Below are 17,123 nucleotides of genomic sequence, written 5' to 3' on the forward strand. Positions count from 1 at the left end.
AAGGGGAATGACAGCTCAGGGAAATCAGAGAAGTAGCCAAAGCCTGAGGCAACCTGGGAACTCAAGGAACGGGTTCCAACTCTTAATTCTTTCCTAGGGCTTAGTATAGAGAAGGAGCGTGGCTCAGTGGAAAGAGCCCGGGCTTTGGAGTCAGAGTTCATGGGTTCAAATCCCGGCTCTGCCAATTGTCAGCTGGGTGACTTTGGGCAAGTCACTTAACTTTTCTGTGCCTCAGTTCCCTCATCTGTAAGATGGGGATTAAGACTGTGAGCCCCTGCCCCCCCCCCCCGCCCCGGAGAACCTGATCACCTTGTAACCTCCCCAGAGCTTAGAACAGTGCATTGCACATAGTAAGTGCTTAATAAATGCCATCATCATCATTATTATTATAGGGCTCTGCACAAAGTATGCACATAAAAAATGCTATTCCTACTATCCCAGGTTGGCTGCTAGGAAATGGCTAGCCTTCTCCTGAGACACAGAGAGACAACTACAAGGCTCAGGCCACTATTGCTTATTAGCTAATTGTGGAAATGAGGGAATTAAAGTCATTACTAGACTCCACTAGTTAACCTCCGTGTCAGTAAAGAAAAAAGGACTCGTTTGCTCCACGTACACATATATAATGAAAAATTGTCTCCGTGTGTGTTACTCCTGCGAGCTTTGTTTGGTTCAGGAACAACTCCTGGTGGTGACTGGCTGGGACGGCTGAGCCCGGGAGAAAGGCAGGAGCAAGAACCACAGGAAGGCAAGCAAGAGGAAGAGTAGAGGGGAGGAAGAAGGAGAAAGGAAGGAGCTAAGAAAGCAGGAAGGTTCCGCCCAGAGACTCTGGAGCTTTTAGGAAAATTGGAGAATAACTGAACTGGTTCTTGTAGGAAAATTGGAGAATAACTGAACTGGTTCTTGTAGGAAAACTGGAGAATAACAACTGGTTATTGGGAGAAAAGGCCGGCTGAGAAGGGAACAGAGGCATAGGCAGAGCTAGGTCAGTTAGAAAAGTCACAAGTGGTCACTAGACTGGCACAATCCTATCTTGCCCCCTTCCAGGGTGTTAGGAATCATCTGCGGAGGGGGTGGTTCTTGGGCCAGTAAGTTAAGAAGCTCTGTTAGGGGAGAAGGTTCTTTCACTGGGACCTGGGAATGAGATTGAGTCCTGTTTGGAGAGACTTGAGTCCTGGTTGGAGAGACTTAAAGCTTGCTCCTTTGCGAGTGGTAAGTTATTTCTCTATCTGAGCTACAGTTGAGATAAAAAGAGAAGGCTAGTGGGGGTTAACTAAGGCAGAGGTGTTTCTGATGGGCCACCAAGTTAAACCCAGGTTTTCAAGGATTTCTCGAGCAGCTTGGGCCCGAGTTTACGTAATTAGGACAAGGTTGTACTGGGATGGTATCAATTTAAATGGAGAGAAAGCCTTCTAGTCCCGCTTGAACTCTGAGCAAGGTCTGCAGACCTTGGGCAAGTCACTTAACTTCTCTGTGTGGCCTTGGACAAGTCACTTCACTTCTCTGCGCCTCGGTCACCTATCTGTAAATGGACGTTAAGACTGTGAGCCTATGTGGGATGGGGACTGTGCCCAACCTGATTAGCTTGTGTCTACCTCAGCACTTAGTACAAAGCCCTACTGAGAGCTCACCTCCTCCAAGAGGCCTTCCCAGGCTGAGCCCCCTTTTTCCTCTCCTCTTCCCCATCCCCCTGGCCCTACCTCCTTCCCCTCCCCACAGCACCTGTATCTATGTTTGTACAGATTTATTACTCTATTTATTTTACTTGTACATATTTACTATTCTATTTGTTTTGTTAATGATGTGCATTTAGCTTTAGTTCTATTTGTTCTGATGTCTTGACACCTGTCCACTTGTTTTGGTTTGTTGTCTGTCTCCCCCTTCCAGACTGTGAGCCCACTGTTGGGTAGGGACCGTCTGTATATGTTGCCAACTTGCACTTCCCAAGCACTTAGTACAGTGCTCTGCACACAGTAAGCACTCAATAAATACAATTGATTGATTAATACCACTATTATTATTATCTTAATATTAATATTATTATTATTATCTTCTAGACTGTGAGCCCACCGTTGGGTAGGGACCGTCTCTATATGTTGCCAACTTGTACTTCTCAAGTGCTTAGTACAGTGCTCTGCACACAGTAAGCGCTCAATAAATATGATTGATTAATTAATACCACTATTATTATATATTATTATTATTATCTTCTAGACTGTGAGCCCACTGTTGGGTAGGGACCACCTCTATATGTTGCCAACTTGTACTTCCCAAGCACTTAGTACAGCGCTCTGCACACAGTAAGCACTCAATAAATATGATTGAATGAATCTTCTCTCTCGCTCGCTCTCTCGCCTATTCCTCAGAAAAACTACTATATTTAACAAATACCAGGATTATTATTATTTATCAAGGCGGATAGTCACTGCTGGATATTTTCTTTGCGGGTGTCTTTACTGTAGGGGATAAATTGCCAGAGTTCAGTTCGAGGATTGGGTCTTCATAGAGCCTAATGTCATTTTACAAGCAACAACTGAATTTGTTGTAATTTTATTTTCGAATGCTTACTGTGTGCAGAACACAGTACTACGCACTTCGGAGAGAACAATTTGTAATAATTTAACAATCAGAGGGGCCCCCCCCAACACAAAGAGAAGGGTAAAATTGGCGAATTTTGCAGTCATGTACAGATCACTTGCATAACTGTAAAACTGGCCAATTTTTCCCAACATAGCAATCCAGATCCTTCAAAGAAATCCACATTATTTGGACAAAGTGTAAAAAGTTAAACATTTCAAAGGAGGAGTTTATCTTTGAGTCATTGCTCTCCATTTTCTTTTCTGTGTGGTATGAAGTGCTTACTATGTGCTAAGCAATGGGGTAGACACGAGGTAATCAGACACAGTCCTTGTCTCACATGGTGTTCATCTTAAAAATGAAAGAGAACAGGGATTTCATCCCCATTTTACAGATGAGCAAACTGAGGTACACTGAAGTTAAATTACTTGTCCAAGGTCACAGAGCAGACAAGTAGTGGAGGCAGGATTAGAACCCAAGTCCTCTGACTCCCAGGACCACTAGGCTGCTTCATCTTAGTCCCATTACTCTTAAAATTAAAAACCAAAGAAGAGAACAAAGTTCCCATTACTTCTTTATCAATCAATCAATAGTATTTATTGAGCGCTTACTGTGTGTAGAGCACTGTACTAAGCGCTTGGGAAGTACAAGTTGGCAACATATAGAGACAGTCCCTACCCAACAGTGGGCTCACAGTCTAGAAGCAGCGTGGTTCAGTGGAAAAGAGCCCGGGCTTTGGAGTCAGAGGTCATGGGTTCGAATCCCGGCTCCGCCACATGTCTGCTGTGTGACCTTAGGCAAGTCACTTCACTTCTCTGAGCCTCAGTTACCTCATCTGGAAAATGGGGATAAGACTGTGAGCCCTACGTGGGACGATTTAATCACCTTGTATCCCCCCCAGTGCTTAGAACAGTGCTCTGCACATAGTAAGCGCTTAACAAATGCCATTATCATTATTATTATTATATTATAGAAGGGGGAGACAGAGAACAAAACCAAACATATTAACAAAACAAAATAAATAGAATAGATATGTACAAGTAAAATAAATAGAGGAATAAATATGTACAAACATATATAAACACTGAAATCAAAGATTGAATGGGGATAGATGCCCTAGCCTAGTAAAGGTTTAGGAAACTAAGGTTTGTCTGAAAAAAGGGACAATCTTGCATGCTTTGGGCTCATTTCAATGGGAGTGTTATCTTCCACTGCTTTTTCCAAACTTGGGATTTAAGGTCTTTGAGCCCCAACTGATGTTCCCCACATCAATTGCTATGACCGACTATTATTCAGCGAATCCAAGATTATATTTTTAACACTAATCACTCTTATGTGGCATCAACACGTCGTTGTAAATAAAACAAATAAAAAACCCCCTACAAAGCGGGAAAGGCCTTGGGCATCTGTGAAAGAATGGGTAGGGAAATGAAAATCAATCAATTGTATCTGAGTGCTTTACTGTAGGGACTTGGAAGAGTATAGAGAAGCAGCGTGGCTCAGTGGAAAGAACCCGGGCTTGGGAGTCAGAGGTCATGGGTTCGAATTCCGGCTCCACCACTTGTCAGCTGTGTGACCTTGGGCAAGTCACTTCACTTCTCTGGGCCTCAGTTCCCTCATCTGGAAAATGGGGATGAAGACTGTGAGCCCCACGTGGGACAACCTCATCACCTTGTTTCCTCCCCAGCGCTTAGAACAGTGCTTTGCACATAGTAAGCGCTTAACAAATGCCATCATTATTATTATTATTATTATAATAGACACATTCTCTGTTCACAACGAGCTTATAGTGTAGCGGATGACACCCTGAGTCCAAAAATGAACCCCTCTTCTCTCAGTGAGAGAAAACAAGGGAGAAGTGGGACAACTTCCAGTTAGATTATTGTCATGGGGATGCTAATACAATTCTTGCCCCTTGCCACCAAACATTTAGAAAAAGGCAGTTAATTGTATTTATTAAGCACTTGCTGTGTGCAGAGCGCTGTACTGAGCGCCTGGGAGTGGACAATATAGCAGCATAACAGTCACATTTCCTGCCCACCACGAGCTTATAGTCTAGAGGGGGAGAGGCGGTATAAATAAATAAAATTACAGATGTGAACACAAGTGCTGTGGGTCAGGGAGGGGTGAAAAGACGAAAGGCCTAAATGGGTTTTTGCCAAGCAGACTGAACTAGGACGGTATGGAGGTTGCAGATAAAGAGTTGCTACTTGCAGAAGTTTTATTTTTGTTTTTTTCCGCCACCCATAATAATGATGGCATTTATTAAGCGCTTACTATGCGCAAAGCACTGTTCTAAGCACTGGGGAGGTTACAAGGTGATCAGGTTGTCCCACGGAGGGCTCGCAGTCTTCATCCCCATTTTACAGATGAGGTCACGGAGGCCCAGAGAAGTGAAGTGACTTGTCCAAAGTCCCACAGCTGACAATTGGCAGAGGCGGCATTTGAACCCGTGACCTCTGACTCCAAAGCCCAGGCTCTTTCCATTGGGCCACGCTGCTTCTCCACAGATAGGAACATAAGTTCTGGGGGCAGGGAGGGGTGAAATGAAGGGCCTAAATGGGTTTTTGCCAAGCAGACGGAGCTAGGACCGTATGCAGGTTGCAGATAAAAAGTTGCTACTTGCAGAAATTTTGTTTTTGTTTTTTTCAGCCACTCAGCCCTCAGGGCTTTGACGGACAGAGGGTTGAACTAAGGTAGATCAATACAGGGAACGATTCCATCAATAAATGGTATTTATTGAGCGCTTGCTGTGTGCAGGGCACTGTACTAATTGTTTGGGAGTGTACAAAACAGCAAAATTCATTCATTCAATCGTATTTATGGAGCACTTACTTTGTGCAGAGCACTGTATTAAGCGCTTGGGAAGTACAAGAGAAGCAGAGAAGCAGCGTGGTTCAGTGGAAAAGAGCCCGGGCATTGGAGTCGGAGGTCATGGGTTCAAATCCTGGCTTCGCCAATTAGCTGTGTGACTTTGGGCAAATCACTTGACTTCTCTGTGCCTCAGTTCCCTCATCTGTAAAATGCGGATGAAGACTGTGAGCCCCCTGTGGGACAACCTGATCACCTTGTAACCTCCCCAGCACTTAGAACAGTGCTTTGCACCTACTAAGCGCTCAATAAATGCCATTATTATTATTATTATTATTATTGTTCTCTGGGCCTCAGTTACCTCATCTGTCAAATGGGGATGAAGATTGCGAGCCCCCTGTGGGACAACCTGATCACCTTGTAACCTCCCCAGTGCTTACAACAGTGCTTTGCACCTAGTAAGCGCTTAAGAAATGCCATCATTATGATTATTATTACAAGTTGGCAACATATAGAGACTGTCCTTACCCAACAACGGGCTCACAGTCTATTCATTCATTCATTCAATCATATTTATTGAGCACTTACTGTGTGCAGAGCACTGGACTAAGCGCTTGGGAAGTCCAAGTTGGCAACATCTAGAGACTGTCCCTACCCAACATTCATGAATTCATTCAATCGTAGTTATTGAGCGCTTACTGTGTGCAGAGCACTGGACTAAGCGTTTGGGAAGTACAGGTTGGCAACATCTAGAGACGGTCCCTACCCAACAGCGGGCTCACAGTCTAGAAGGGGGAGACAGACAACAAAACAAAACATATTAACAAAATAAAATAAATAGAATAAATATTCATTCATTCCATCGTATTTATTGAGCGCTTACTGTGTGCAGAGCACTGGACTAAGCGCTGGGGAAGTACAAGTTGGCAACATATAGAGATGGTCCCTACCCAACAGTGGGCTCACAGTCTAAAAATGGGTTTGATGCTGAGAACAAATGCCATTATTATTATTAATAATAAACACTTTACCCACCTCTGCTCCTAGGCACCGCTGTCTTTGGGGCACTTTGGCACATTCAAAGCAGAAGTCTGGAGTTGCAACTTGGTTGCCACTCTGGTTGTTACTTGTTGCTCCGGGAGCCCATGGGAGTCAAATGGGTTTGATGCTGAGAACAAATGCCATTATTATTACTATTATTATCATTATTATGAAACACTTTTCCCACCTCTGCCCCTAGTCACCGCTGTCTTTGGGGCACTTTGGCACATTCAAAGCAGAAGTCTGGAGCTGCAATTTGGTTGCCACTCTGGTTATTACTTGTTGCTCCGGGAGCCCCTGGGAGTCAAATGGGTTTGATGCTGAGAACAAACGCCATTATTATTATTATTAGCATTATTATTAAACACTTTTCCCACCTCTGCCCCGAGTCACCGCTGTCTTTGGGGCACTTTGGCACATTCAAAGCAGACGTCTGGAGTTGCAACTTGGTTGCCACTCTGGTTGTTACTTGTTGCTCCGGGAGCCCCTGGGAGTCAAATGAGTTTGATGCTGAGAACAAATGCCATTATTATTATTATTATTAATAATAATAATAAACACTTTACCCCCCTCTGCTCCTAGTCACCACTGTCTTTGGGGCACTTTGGTACATTCAAAGCAGAAGTCTGGAGTTGCAACTTGGTTGCCACTCTGGTTGTTACTTGTTGCTCTGGGAGCCCCTGGGAGTCAAATGGGTTTGATGCTGAGAACAAATGCCATTATTATTATTATTATTATTTTTATTACCCACCTCTGATCCTAGGCACCGTTGTCTTTGGGGCACTTTGGCACATTCAAAGCAGAAGTCTGGAGTTGCAACTTGGTTGCCACTCTGGTTGTTACTTGTTGCTCTGCGGTCGAGTGGGTTTGATGCCGAGGCCAAGTTTGCCGCCTGGAGTCTCGGGGACTTGAAGGAGGAAAAGAAAAGGATCAAAAGGAGAGAAATGCAATGGATTTCCTTGGGATGCAGCTGCAGCTGCAGCAGCAGCAGCAGCAACAGCAGCAGGGCGGAGCAGGCCCACAGCTGGTCCAGCTGGGGCTCCGCGGGGCCTGGCAGCGGCCCAATCTCATTGGCGGACGCCGCTGCGCTCTGCGCGCTGATTGGTCCGCCTCCCTGTCCGTCATCCCTCCCGGCCCCGCCCCCCGCCGCCCCCTAGCGGGGGCGCGGGGGCGCTGCAGCGCGGGCCGTGATGTGGCACTGAGGGGAAGGCGAGGCCCGGGCGCGATGGCGGCCCGTGGGGACGCCTTCTATCCCTGCCCACTTATTAATAATAATTACAATAATAATGCCATTTATTAATTGCTTACTATGTGCCAAGCAACGTTCTAAGCGCTGGGCGGGTGGGGATCCAAGGTTGTCCCACAGGGGGCTCACAGTCTTCATCCCCATTTGACAGCTGAGGGAACTGAGGCACAGAGAATAAGGAGGGAACTGAGGCACAGAGAATAATAATAATGATGATGATGACATTTATTAAGCGCTTACTATGTGCCAAGCACCGTTCTAAGCGCTGGGCGGGTGGGGATCCAAGGTTGTCCCACAGGGGGCTCGCAGTCTTCATCCCCATTTGACAGCTGAGGGAACTGAGGCACAGAGAATAATAATAATAATGATGATGGCATTTATGAAGTGCTTACTATGTGCCAAGCACCATTCTAAGCGGTGGGGGGGGGACCCAAGGTTGTCCCTCAGGGGGCTCACAGTCTTCATCCCCATTTGACAGCTGAGGGAACTGAGGCACAGAGAATAATAATAACAATAATGACATTTGTTAAGCACTTACTATGTGCCAAGCACCATTCTAAGCGCTGGGGGCGATCCAAGCTTGTCCCACAGGGGGCTCACAGTCTTCATCCCCATTTGACAGCTGAGGGAACTGAGGCACAGAGAATAATAATAGTGATGATGGCATTTATTAAGCGCTTACTATGTGCAAAGCACTGTTCTAAGCCCTGGGGAGGTTACAAGGTGATCAGGTTGTCCCACAGGGGGCTCACAGTCTTCATCCCCATTTGACAGAAGAGGTCACTGAGGGTCAGAGAAGTGAAGTGACATGCCCAAAGTCACACACAGCTGACAAGTGGCAGAGCCGGGATTTGAACCCGTGACCTCTGACTCCCAAGCCCGGGCTCTTTCCACTGAACCACGCTACCACCGTGTTCTTTGTTGGGCACTCACCTGGGTCAGAGGGTGCTGGACCTCTTCCTTCCCTCTTGCGAGGACGTCACATAACTCGCACCCTGTCCCCAAAGTGGCCTAGAGGGCCTTTCCTCAGCAACTTGGAATCTGGGCACCTTTAACATGATAACTGTGATATTTATGGGGTTTTGTAATGGTATTAAGCTTTTACTATGTGCCAAGCACTGTACAAAGGGCCGGGGTGGGCGCGAGCTAATCAGTTTGGCCCAGTCCTTGCCCGCGTGGGGCTCGCGGTTTTCATCATCGTTTTACAGATGAGGAAACTGAGGTCCTGGGAGGTGGCTGGATTTGTTCAGCTCATACCATGTACCAGACATTCATTCACTCAATCGTCTTTATTGAGCACTGTACAAAGGGCTTGGGAAGTACAAGTTGGCAACATATAGAGACGGTCCCTACCCAACAAGGGGCTCACAGTCTAGAAGAGGAAGACAGACAACAAAACAAAACATGTAGACAGGTGTCAAAGACACTCTACAATGCGCCAGGGTAGGCGCAAGCTAATCAGTTTGGCCCAGTCCCTGCCCGCGTGGGGCTCACGGTTTCCATCCTCGTTTTACAGATGAGGAAACTGAGGCCTGGGGAAGTGACTTGATAATTGTTGGATTTGTTAAGCTCCTACCATGTGCCAGACACTGTCCAAAGCGCCGGGGTGGACGCAAGCTAATCAGTTTGGCCCAGTCTGTGCCCGCGTGGGGCTCATGGTTTTCATCCTCATTTTACAGATGAGGAAACTGAGGCCCAGTGAAGTGACTATAATTACGTTATTTGTGTAATCAGGTTGGACACAGTCCTTGTCCCACATGAGGCTCAGAGTTTTCATCCCCTTTTTACAGATGAGGTAATGGCCAGAGAAGTGAAGGGACTTGATAATTGTGGTATTTGTTAAGCTCATACCATGTGCTGGACACTGTACAAAGCGCCAGGGTAGGCGCAGGCTAATAATTTTGGCCCAGTCCTTGCCCGCGTGGGGCTCACGGTTTTCATCCTCGTTTTACAGATGAGGAAACTGAGGCCCGGGGAAGTGACTTGATAATTGTTGGATTTGTTAAGCTCATAGCATGTGCCAGACAAAGCGTCGGGGTGGAGGCGGGCTAATCAGTTTGGCCCAGTCCGTGCCCATGTGGGGCTCACGGTTTTCATCCTCGTTTTACAGATGAGGAAACTGAGGCCCAGTGAGGTGACTTGATAATTGTTGGCTTTGTTAAGCTCATGCCATGTGCCAGACACTGTACGGAGCGTCGGGGTGGGCGCAAGCTAATCGGTTTGGCCCAGTCCGTGCCCGCGTGGGGCTCACGGTTTTCATCCTCATTTTGCAGAGGAGGAAACTGAGGCACAGAGAAGTGAAGTAATTTATAATTACGGTATTTGTTAAGCGCTTACCATGTGCCAAGCACTGTTTTAAGCACTGGGGTAGGTATAAAGTCATCAGGTTGGACACAGTTCATGTCCCACATGGGGCTCACGATTTTCATCCCCTTTTTCCAGATGAGGTAACAGGCCCAGAGAAGTGAAGTGACTTGCCCAGAGTCACACAGCAGGCAAGTGGCGGAGCCTGGGTTAGGAACCAGGCCTTTCTAACTCCCAGGCCCGGGCTCTATCCACTAGACCACTCTTCTTCTCTTCTCTGCTTCTCTTTAAGCGCTCACTAGATACCAAGTACCGTGCTCAGTGCTGTACAAAGAAGGTCATCAGGTCCTGGATGGGGCTCACGGTCCAAGTCAGAAAGAGGAGGATTGAATCCCCCTTCTACAGATGGGGAAACCAAGGCTCAGAAAAGTTAAGTCACTTGCCCAAGGTCACACAGCAGGTAAGTGGCGGAGTCCAGATTCGAACCCCCTTCACTTATTTTTTTCCTATCGTCATATACCGCCTCTGGCCTATCCCTTGAAACGCTGCCTGTGTTGAACATTGAGGAAAATGCCAAAATGATGATGACGATGGTGGCATTTGTCAAGCGCTTACTATGTGTAAAGCACTGTTCTAAGCGCTGGGGGGATATGAGGTGATCAGGTTGTCCCACGGGGGGCTCGCGGTCTTCATCCCCATTTTACAGATGAGGTCACAGAGAATAACAATAATAATAATAATAATGGTGGTATTTGTCAAGCGCTTACTATGTGCAAAGCACTGCAAAGGTGATCAGGTTGTCCCACGTGGGGTTTACAATCTTAATCCCAATTTTACAGATGAGGTCACGGAGAATAATAATAATGATGGTATTTGTCAAGTGCTTACTATGTGCAAAGCACTATAAAGGTGACGTGGGGTTTATAATCTTAATCCCTATTTTACAGATGAGGTCACAGAGAATAACAATAATGATGGTATTTGTCAAGCGCTTACTATGTGCAAAGCACTGCAAAGGTGATCAGGTTGTCCCACATGGGTTTTACAATCTTAATCCCTATTTTACAGATGAGGTCACGGAGAATAATAATAATGATGGTATTTGTCAAGCGCTTACTATGTGCAAAGCACTGCAAAGGTGACGTGGGGTTTACAATCTTAATCACTATTTTACAGATGAGGTCACGGAGAATAATAATAATGATGGTATTTGTCAAGAACTTACTATGTGCAAAGCACTGCAAAGGTGATCAGGTTGTCCCACGTGGGGCTTACAATTTTAATCCCTATTTTACAGATGAGGTCACAGAGAATAATAATAATAATAATGATGATGGTATATGTCAAGGGCTTACAATGTGAAAGGTGATCAGGTTGTCCCACATGGGGTTTACAATCTTAATCCTTATTTTACAGATGAGGTCACGGAGAATAATAATAATAATGATGATGGTATTTGTCAAGCGCTTACTATGTGCAAAGCACTGCAAAGGTGATCAGGTTGTCCCACGTGGGGTTTACAATCTTAATCCCAATTTTACTGATGAGGTCACGGAGAATAATAATAATGATGGTATTTATCAAGCGCTTACTATGTGCAAAATACTGCAAAGGTGATCAGGTTGTCCCACGTGGGGTTTACAATCTTAATCCCTATTTTACAGATGAGGTCACGGAGAATAATAATAATGATGGTATTTGTCAAGCACTTACTATGTGCAAAGCACTGCAAAGGTGACGTGGGGTTTACAATCTTAATCCCTATTTTACAGATGAGGTCACGGAAAATAATAATAATGATGGTATTCGTCAAGTGCTTACTATGTGCAAAGCACTGCAAAGGTGATCAGGTTGTCCCACGTGGGGCTTACAATCATAATCCCTATTTTACAGATGAGGTCACGGAGAATAATAATAATAATAATAATGATGGTATTTGTCAAGCGCTTACTATGTTCTTGGAAGCAGCGTGGCTCAGTGGAAGGAACCCGGGCTTTGGAGTCAGAGGTTCAAATCCCGGCTCTGTCAATTGTCAGCTGGGTGACTTTGGGCAAGTCACTTAACTTCTCTGTGCCTCAGTTACCTCATCTGTAAAATGGGGATTAAGACTGTGAGCCCCCCCTGCCCCCGTGGGACAACCTGATCACCTTGTAACCTCCCCATCATCATCATCATCAATCGTATTTATTGAGAGCTTACTATGTGCAGAGCACTGTACTAAGCGCTTGGGAAGTACAAATTGGCAACATCTAGAGACAGTCCCTACCCAACAGTGGGCTCACAGTCTAAAAGGGGGAGACAGAGAACAAAACCAAACATAAAACATAAAACCCAACAGTGCTGGGCACGTAGTAAGCGCTAAACAAATCCCATCATCATTATAATTATTATTATTATTATTCTCTGTGCCTCAGTTCCCTCATCTGTCAAAGGGGGATGCAGACTTTGAGCCCCACTGTGGGACAACCTCATCACCTTGTAACCTCCCCAGCGCTTAGAAGAGTGCTTTGCACATAGTAAGTGCTTAATAAATGCCGTCATCATCATCACCACCTTCCAACTCTTGCCTGAGGAAGATATGGCATCACAGAAGACTAATTAACAACCAATTCTGGTGGTTTTTCATTCTCCCCCTCCTTACTCCACACCCTCCTTGGGTTCTCTGCTCCTCCCTTCTATGAATCCATTCTTTTGTCTTCATCTCATTGAGGGGTAGATTGCAGAACCGCGAGGGCCGAGGCCGTGAGCTCTGGGCGCAGCGGTAATTAAACATTAAGGAATCATAACTTGATAATCATTCAGGAATCGTTGAGAAGCAGCGTGGCTCAGTGGCTCAGAGGTCATGGGTTCAAATCCTGGCTCCTCCAATTGTCAGCCGTGTGATGTGGGGCACTGGCTACCCAATTGTACCATGCCTCTCTCCCACATAATAACAATAATTATTCAATTATTAAGCGCTTACTATGTGCTAATTACCAGGGTAGGTTAGAGAAGCAGCGTGGCTCAGTGGAAAGAGCACGGGCTTGGGGGTCAGAGTTCACGGGTTCAAATCCCGGCTCTGCCACTAGTCAGCTGTGTTACTTTGAGCAAGTCACTTCACTTCTCGGTGCCTCAGTTACCTCACCTGTAAAATGGGGATTAAGACGGTGATCCTTACATGGAACAACCTGATCACCCCAGCACTTAGAACAGTGCTTTGCACATAGTAAGTGCTTAACAAATACCAAGATTATTATTACTATTCAAGGTAAGCAGATCAGATGTCGACTCTGTCCTACAGCAGGCTCAAAAATCTATCTCATCCCCATTTTGCAAATGTGAATCCTGAGGCTGAGAGAGGTTTAAGTGACTCACCCAAGGTCACACAGCAAGGACCGTGGCGGAGCTGGGACCCAAACTGAGGTCTTCTGACGTCCAATTATGATCCCTTCCCCAGCCCTTAGTGCTTCCCGCGTTAGAGTTTGAGCTTCTGCACAGCAGAGACTCTGTGCTTATTCACGTATCACGGTCCTCTAGACTCTAAATTCCTTGTGGGCAGAAATCGTGGCTACCAACTCTTGTATTGTCCGTTCCCTAGCGCCTTAGTAGAGTGTTCTGCACACGGTAAACACTCAATAAATATCATTCAGAAGCAGCCTGGCTCAGTGGAAAGAGCCCGGGCTTAGGAGTCAGAGGTCATGGGTTCAAATCTCGGCTCCGCCACTTGTCAGTTGTGTGACTTTGGACAAGTCACTTCACTTCTCTGGGCCTCAGTCACCTCATCTGTAAAATGGGGATTGGCTGCGAGCCCCACGTGGGACAACCCTGATTACCTTGTATCCCCTCCAGCGCTTACAGCCGTGCTTGGCACATAGTAAGCGCTTAACAAATACCAACATTATTATTAATAAAATAAAAAACTAAAAAAAAAAAATGAATAAAAAACACAACTCTTCCAGGGTTAAGTATGTAACCCTTCGCTATTCGGTGACTTGATCTTACTTAAATCGCTGAGAAGCAGCGTGGCTCAGTGGAAAGAGCCCGGGCTTTGGAGTCAGAGGTCATGGGTTCGAATCCCAGCTCCACCACATGTCTGCCGTGTGACCTTAGGCACGTCACTTAACTTCTCTGAGCCTCAGTTACCTCATCTGTAAAATGGGGATTAAGACTGTGAGCCCCACGTGGGACAACCTGATCACCTTGTATTTCCCCAGCGCTTAGAATAGTGCTTCGCACATAGGAAGCGCTTAACAAATGCCATTATTATTATTAGTAGTAGTAGTAGTAGTAGTAGTAGTATTGATTGGTCATGCTGGTGAATGAATGAATGACTTCCAGGTTCACATCTGCTCTCTGGTGAATCGTACTGATAAAGCCAAAAAACCCGGCCACACAGAAAAATGCCGTGGAAAACCAAGTGGATTACCAGTCGATTGTGTTTATTGAGCACTTACTGTGTGCAAAGCTCTCTACTACTCTGTGCTATATTGGACTCTCCCATTTGGTTCTGCACTCTGCTAGAAGTGTACAATATAACAGAGCTGGTAGCTATGTTCCCTGCCCCTTCCTGTATTAAACACAAAATCCTCTATTTCCCAGCTTCACTGTGCCCCTAGAACTGGCTCTTATTTGGGGGAATCGGCCCCTATCCAAGTACTAACTAACTGTCCCACATCTTCCAGTAAGTTCTGGGCCGGTTTGTTACATACATTTACATACTTCGAGTTGGGGCTTTTTGAACATGATAACGAAGATTTATTATGGAAGTAAACCTAGTTAACCTAAATGATATGCAAATATGTGCCCCACGTCTTTACTGGAAATGATCTAGTAGTCCTACGTGACAGAGAGCTCAGAGGAGAGGGATTGTTTATACAGAAATTGCATGCCCACACTAGGGTGTGGCTAGCTTTAGAAGGCAAGTGGTTAATGGGTAAATCATTCATTCATTCATTCACTCATATTTATTGAGCGCTCACTGTATGCAGAGCACTGTACTAAGCGCTTGGGAAGTAGAAGTTGGCAACATGTAGAGACGGTCCCTACCCAACAGCGGGCTCACAGTCTGGAAGGGGGACAACAAAACAAAACATGTGGACAGGGGGCAAGTCATCAGAATAAATAGAAATAAAGCCAGATGCACCTCATTAACAAAATAAATGGAAGAGTAAAGATGTACAAGTAAAATAAATAATCATCCCTGGCTCAGTTTCAAATTGGGAAGAGATAAGGGCCAATTGGGGAGTCCCTATGGAAGGGCCCAGGGAGGTAGTGGGAAGCAGTGTGACAGTGGAAAGACCATCAACCTGGGAGGACGTGGGTTCTAATCCCTCCTCCTAGACTTGCCTGCTGTGTGACCCTGACCAAGTTACTTAACTTCTCTGAGCCTTAGTTCCCTCATCTGCAAAGCGGTGATTCAAAACCTGTTCTCCCACCTACTTAGACCGTGGGACCTGATTCTGTGTCTAACCCCAGTGTTTAGTACAGTGCTTGGCACGTAGTTAGCACCTAACAAATACCACAATTATTACTATTATCATTATTATTAAGCCTGCGTGACTGCATGTTCTTCCCTTAGCTTTTCTAAAGGCTCAGCCCTGCTTCCCCCTCTGCCACCAAAGAACTCCCATAGTCTCTGCCACAGAAGGGAGAGACTGGGCTCCTTTCATTTATTCATTCAATCAACTTGTACTTCCCAAGCGCTTAGTACAGTGTTCTGCACACAGTAAGCACTCAATAAGATTGATGATGATGATGATTCAATTGTATTTATTGAGCACTTACTGTGTGCAGAGCACTGTCCTAAGAGCTTGGGAAGTTGTGCTCCTGACTGCATATTTTTTTTTTTAAAATGTATTATTGCTAGACTGGGTGGCTGGCATGTCTTAATAATAATGATGGCATTTATTAAGCGCTTACTATGTGCAAAGCACTGTTCTAAGCGCTGGGGAGGTCACAGGGTGATCAGGTTGTCCCACGGGGGGCTCACAGCCTTAATCTCCATTTTACAGATGAGGTAACTGAGGCCCAGGGAAGTTAAGTGAACTTGCCCAAAGCCCCACAGCTGACAAGTGGCTGTCGGGATTTGAACCCATGACCTCTGACTCCAAAGCCCGAGTTCTTTCCACTGAGCCACGCTGTCTTCTAATTATTTTTCAGTTTTCACTCTCCTTCTCCCTTTCTCTTCACTCGTGAGTCTTATTTCTGCTGTGTTTGGCAGTGGGGATGTTCCAGGATGCATAATATGGTTCTAGTGCACTTGGATTTGCTCCCTTTATTCACCCTTCGGTCAGCTCCAATTTATTTACATAACTATAATTTATTTGTATTAACGTCTGTCTCCCCCTCTAGACTGCAAGCTCGTTTTGGGCAGGGAATGTTCTACCAACTCTGTTATATGGTACTCTCCCAATACTTGGAACAGTTCTCTGCACAGATAAGCATTCAATAAATTTTTTTAAGCACATTTATGTGCTTGCTTTATGCCAGACACTGTACTAAGCGCTAGGGTAGTTACAAGCTAATCAGGTTGGACACAGCCCCCGTCCCACATGGGGCTCACAGTCTTAATCCCTGTTTAAAGAAGCAGCATGGCTCAGTGGAAAGAGGGCGGGCTTGGGAGTCAGAAGTCATGGGTTCGAATTCTGCCTCAGCCACCTGTCAGCTGTGTGACCTAGGGCATATCACTTAACTTCTCTGGGCCTCAGTTCCCTCATCTGTAAAATGGGGATGAAGCCTGCGAGCCCCACGTGGGACAACCTGATCACCTTGTATCCCCCCCTGCGCTTAGAACAGTGCTTTGCACATAGTAAGCGCTTAATAAATGCCATCATTATTATTATTATTGTATCCCCCCCCAGTGCCTAGAACAGTGCTTTACACATAGTAAGTGCTTAACAAATACCATCGTTATTATTAATCCCCATTTAACAGAGGAGGTAACTGAAGCATAGAGAAGTGAAGCGTTTTGCCCAAGGTCACACAGCAGACAAGTGACAGAGCCGCGATTAGAACTCAAGTCCTTCATACTGCCAGGCCTTTGCTCTATCCATTAGGCCGTGCTGCTTCTCTGAATACAACTAATTGATTCATAGTGATAAGCAAGTGGCATGCCTCTCTAGCATCATAAGACACTCAGAGCCCAGGTTCCACGCACAGACACTAG

General features: G+C 45.7%; 1 protein-coding gene across 1 annotated transcript in view; it reads right to left on the reverse strand.

Annotated features, from left to right (window-relative positions):
• Positions 1–6,544, reverse strand: part of TMEM45A (transmembrane protein 45A) — a 36,191-nt gene extending 29,647 nt beyond the window's left edge. Inside the window, exon 1 of the mRNA XM_038766256.1 lies at positions 6,424–6,544. The gene's annotated coding sequence lies outside the window, so the exon portion shown is untranslated. The remainder of the gene's footprint in view (positions 1–6,423) is intronic.
• Positions 6,545–17,123: the final 10,579 nt, after the last annotated feature.

This window comes from Tachyglossus aculeatus, chromosome 24 (assembly GCF_015852505.1).
Source record: "Tachyglossus aculeatus isolate mTacAcu1 chromosome 24, mTacAcu1.pri, whole genome shotgun sequence".
Lineage (NCBI taxonomy): Eukaryota > Metazoa > Chordata > Mammalia > Monotremata > Tachyglossidae > Tachyglossus > Tachyglossus aculeatus.